This window comes from Triticum urartu, chromosome 4A, assembly GCF_056163025.1.
Source record: "Triticum urartu cultivar PI428250 chromosome 4A, HENAU_Tu73, whole genome shotgun sequence".
NCBI classification, from domain to species: Eukaryota; Viridiplantae; Streptophyta; class Magnoliopsida; order Poales; family Poaceae; genus Triticum; species Triticum urartu.
Genome location: NC_141876.1, coordinates 93,250,151 through 93,255,438, shown reverse-complemented (window position 1 = coordinate 93,255,438; position 5,288 = coordinate 93,250,151). Strand labels below are relative to the sequence as shown.

The 5,288-nt window shown below is 49.8% G+C and overlaps 1 pseudogene across 1 annotated transcript; it reads left to right on the top strand.

Annotated features, from left to right (window-relative positions):
* Positions 1–2,084: 2,084 nt before the first annotated feature.
* On the top strand, positions 2,085–4,958 carry LOC125554619 (uncharacterized; annotated as a pseudogene). Its single transcript, XR_015600429.1, has 2 exons — positions 2,085–3,320; positions 3,860–4,958. The product of XR_015600429.1 is annotated as an uncharacterized LOC125554619 (transcript).
* The last annotated feature ends 330 nt before the right edge of the window (positions 4,959–5,288 follow it).

Below are 5,288 nucleotides of genomic sequence, written 5' to 3'. Positions count from 1 at the left end.
GGCGTATTTCGAGATTAGGATTTGTCACTCCGATTGTCGGAGAGGTATCTCTGGGCCCTCTCGGTAATACACATCACATAAGCCTTGCAAGCATTGCAACTAATGAGGTAGTTGCGAGATGATGTATTACGGAACGAGTAAAGAGACTTGCCGGTAACGAGATTGAACTAGGTATTGGAATACCGACGATCGAATCTTGGGCAAGTAACATACCGATGACAAAGGGAACAACGTATGTTGTTATGCGGTCTGACCGATAAAGATCTTCGTAGAATATGTAGGAGCCAATATGGGCATCCAGGTCCCGCTATTGGTTATTGACCGGAGACGTGTCTCGGTCATGTCTACATTGTTCTCGAACCCGTAGGGTCCGCACGCTTAAGGTTACGATGACAGTTATATTATGAGTTTATGCATTTTGATGTACCGAAGGTTGTTCGGAGTCCCGGATGTGATCACGGACATGACGAGGAGTCTCGAAATGGTCGAGACGTAAAGATTGATATATTGGAAGCCTATATTTGGACATCGGAAGTGTTCCGGGTGAAATTGGGATTTTACCGGAGTACCGGGAGGTTACCGGAACCCCCCGGGAACCATATGGGCCTTAGTGGGCTTTAGTGGAAAGGAGAAAGGGGCAGCCCAAGGTGGGCTGCGCGCCTCCCCCCTCCCCTAGTCCTATTAGGACTAGGAGAGGTGGTCGGCCCCCTCTCTCTCTCTTTCCCCCCGAGGAATCCTATTCCAACTAGGATTGGGGGGGGGGAATCCTACTCCCGGAGGGAGTAGGACTCTCCTGGCGTGCCCCTTGTGGCCGGCCAGCCTCCCCCCTTTGGTCCTTTATATACTAAGGTAGAGGCACCCTAGAACACACAAGTTGATCCACGTGATCTATTCCTTAGCCGTGTGCGGTGCCCCCAGCCACCATATTCCTCGATAATACTGTAGCGGAGTTTAGGCGAAGCCCTGCTGCTGTAGTACATCAAGATCGTCACCACGCCGTCGTGCTGACGGAACTCATCCCCGACACTTTGCTGGATCGGAATCCGGGGATCGTCATCGAGCTGAACGTGTGCTCGAACTCGGAGGTGCCGTAGTTTCGGTGCTTGATCGGTCGGATCGGGAAGGCGTACGACTACTTCCTCTACGTTACGTCAACGCTTCCGCAGTCGGTCTGCGTGGGTACGTAGACAGCACTCTCCCCTCTCATTGCTATGCATCACATGATCTTGCGTGAGCGTAGGAAATTTTTTGAAATTACTACGAAACCCAACAGTCCACACCATAAATCTACCAGATAAACGATGGCTGTTAGATTGAGACACGTAGGACTGATTGTGTGGTGATGATTGGTTTGTGCGTTTTGTGGGACTAATTGTTGGGTGCACGTAAGAAAAATTTTGCGTGGTGGCGGAGATGACCCGGGACCCCTTGTATGACGCCCACACCGTCGCCTCACCCGCCGCCGCCCATCTCTTCGTTCCACCAATTGGCTCCGTTCACTCGAGCCAGCAGAGGAGCGGCGGCAGGCGGCGGGCTGGCAATGACAATTTTGGGAAGACTGGATCGGGAGTCAACAGGCTCCTGGCACTGGCGATCCCGCGGACGGGTGACACGCTGATATGGCAGGGTCCTGGGTGTTCTGTCGCATCGCCTCCCTGCTGTGGTGATCTCGCGGACGGATGCCACGCTGCTCGCGATGGCGATGGTGATCGTGCGAGGTCGCGCTGTTGGTGAGCGGCGTCGAGGTTAAGGGCGAGGGGAGCTGATTTCGTTCTAGTTTCCTTAGTTTGCGATGAGAACTGCGTGATTGTAGGGGATGGACGCAAGGTCGGTTGTTGCACATTTCTCTTCTCGTGGGTGGATGGTGGAGGTGGAGTACGGTGAGTCATTGGAATTTGCCAAGTCCACACCATAAATCTACCAGATAAACGATGGCTGTTAGATTGAGACACGTAGGACTGATTGTGTGGTGATGATTGATTTGTGCGTTTTGTGGGACTAATTGTTGGGTGCACGTAAGAAATTTTTTGTTTGATTGTTTAATAGTAGTGGAGAGATTAGAAGGGTTGGGGGAGCGAGGCAGCGTGACCCAGCACAGCTCAATCTGGTTGAACCCAACCGACTAGGAGAGGCCGTGTGGTGCGCCGGTCTCCCTCCGTCGCGCACCAACCCGAAACCCCACCAAACCCTCGCACCCGCCGCCGACCACCGATGGCGCCGCTGATCGACGACGTCACCGCCGAGATCCTCCTCCGCCTGCCGCCGGACGAGCCCGAGCACCTCTTCCGCGCCGCGCTCGTCTGCAAGCCCTGGCTCCGCGTTCTCCGCGACCCCGGCTTCCGCCGCCGGTACCGCACCTTCCACGGCACCCCTCCGCTTCTGGGCCTCCTCCACAGGCTCCAGGTCATCCAAGGAGACCCCGCGCCCCGGCTCGCCCCCACCACATCGGCGCCCCTCTCTCCCTACCCCGACTGCGACCGCTCGCGGGCGCTTGACTGCCGGCATGGCCGCGTCCTCCTCCACGTGTGGGTCAGGGGCAGGGGTTGGCATTTCACCGTCTGGGACCCCGTCACCGGCGACCAGCAGAGCCTCCCGGAGCCCGGCATCCCGTGGCTGATCTACACCGCCGCCGTGTTCTGCCCTGTGGCCGGCTGCGGCCACCTTGACTGCCACGGCGGCCCCTTCCGGGTTGTCTTTGTGGCCACCGACGACTACGACGAGCTAGTCAAGGCGGCAGTGTACTCATCAGGGACAGCTGCGTGGAGCACGCCAGTGACACTCGACGACGGCTGTGAATCCTATGTTCGGCACAGGCGAGATGTTCTTGCTGCTGATGGATCATTCTACTATATCCCCTATGTCGAGCCTAGGCGGGGTGTCGTTATTGGAGATGAAACCTACTTCACGCTTCGTGAGGGTAACGCAATCATCAAATATGACTGGGCCAAGAATTGCATATCCATGGTTGATCCACCGGACCCGAATGTGTACGACGACGTTGCCCTCATGGCGATGGAGGACGGTTCACTGGGGTTTCCCTGCCTTGAGAATTCCAGCCTTTGTCTGTTCTCAAGGAAGGTGAATGCAGAAGGAGATGCAGAATGGATGCGCTGCAGGGCCATCAAGCTGGAGAAAGTTATACCTGTAGCCAATCCTGATGAGGAACCAGTCGTTGTCGGATGTGCAGAGGGTGTGGGTGTCATATTCGTGAGCAGATGTTGGCTTGTTCACAATCAAGCTAAATTCTGGGCTGGTTAAGAAGGTCGCGGAGTCTGGGAAGTACTTCAGCGTCTTACCCTACATGGGCTTCTACACTCCAGGTATGCCTTTGCTTCTTGTCTGTTGCCCTGCGTTTTTTCTTTACAGCCTCAGTATGTTTGCTTGATTAGTTCGTTATGGTCTGTGGACAATTAATCATAATGCAAGTAATGTTTGATAGTTAGATCAATGTATATAGCTTGCTATACACTGTTCTGTATGTGCTACTTTAAACTGAGTGATATGGCATTGGAAAACAGAGAACATGATTTTGTTATGAGAATTAACTTGTTATAAGGAGCACAACCAAGCACTAGTGGAATTGCTAAATGTGCTCAGAAACCTATTGATCTAGTATTACCCTGTTACCTTGCTTCAGATTTTTTTTTTAAGAAAACAGTTTGATCTCGTATTTTACTGTTATTTTGTTTCAGATATTCTTTCCAGAATTAGTCTATTATTTTCTGGCATGTCTGAAGCTCACATGTGGAGCTTATTTTTGTAAAGCCTTGGCGTTAGTACTTCTATATAGCAAATCAAACTGTAAATGCTGAGTTTGAATGTTAGTTTTGATTATTGTTTTTGCATAATATGTTTTCAGACCGTGGTAGATTTTCATCGCTAGCGAGGCTCACTGATGTCTGATGTGCTGCTCAAAAGCAAGAATGCATGACTTCACGAAATGTATGAAGCCGCCATCATAAATCAACTGCTGTTGGCTTCTTGCAGAGCTACTCCTATCAAAATCTTTTATTTTCTGTTGAGTAGTTGAAGCACGACTGGTGCAAGTCATCATGATCAACTGTGGATGCAAATCTTGTCTTATCTGGGCCATTCGATCGGTCCAAAATTCATCTAAAATGGACTAATTCAGATTCAAAGTGGCATTCTTTTTTTTTTAAGAGGGGTTTCCCTCCTGCCCCGTTTCATTATAAAACGAAGCCAACAACAATTCTAGTGCTCGGGTTGAACCCAGAGTAGCCGAACGGACTAAGGCCATGTTCAAATTATTACAAAACCAACCGAATCAAAACTAGCCTAAAGCTACAAGCCAAACATCGCAGATTTTTCATTCTTTGCTCAACCAGTTGGTGTTGGCTACGAGCAATCGGACGTCGGTGCTCATCAGCCGTGCCCAGTGGAAGGGTCAAACCCATGCGATCCTCGGGAGCTCTCCACGACGATGATCGAGTAGACGAAGGGAGTGCAACATCAATGCTGATCTGCCGAATCGCAATTGAAGTTCTTTCACACATACCTTGGAAAGTCTCCCCGGAGATGAATCAGCAGCTCAACGCCCCGTTTTATGAGCAGGAGGTAAAAGATGTTTTATTTTAGATATTTCCAACAAAAGCCCGTGGCCGGATTGACTGCCTGCACATTTTCTTCAGAAGAAACGAAATCTTTGTCGCGAAGAGGTGACTGGTATGGTTTTGCGGATTCTCAATGGAGAGGACTCCATGGAATAGTTAAACAGAACATTCATCATTATTATCCCTAAGGTAGCAAAATTGACACTTTTGTCTCAGTTTCGACCAATAAGCTTGTGGGATGTGATATATAAAATTGTCTCGAAGGTACTTGCTAATCGGCTGAAACTTATTCTATCAGAGTAATTGTCTGAAGCTTATTCTATCGGAGATTATTTTTGTCGAAAAACTGATTTCGTGCCAGGTAGACTCGCTACAACAATGTGATCACGACATATGAATGCCTACATTACATGAAAATTGGAAGGGGAAAGAAGAATATTTGTTGTGCTCTAAAGCTCGATATGATGAAGACCTAGTATCAGATGGAGGTTATGCTCAAGCTTGGTTTTAATGCTAGTTGGTTTGAAAGGGTAATGAGGTGTGTTGTCTCGGTGTCCTTCTCAGTTATCTTTAATGGAGACAAGCTAGAAGTATTTAAACCAACTAGAGGTATCCGACAAGGTGACTCTATCTCACTCTACTTGTATTTGCTAGCGGCCGAAGAACTTTCACGCTTGATAAAAGGGCCGGGGGACAAAAATGATGTAGCATGTATAA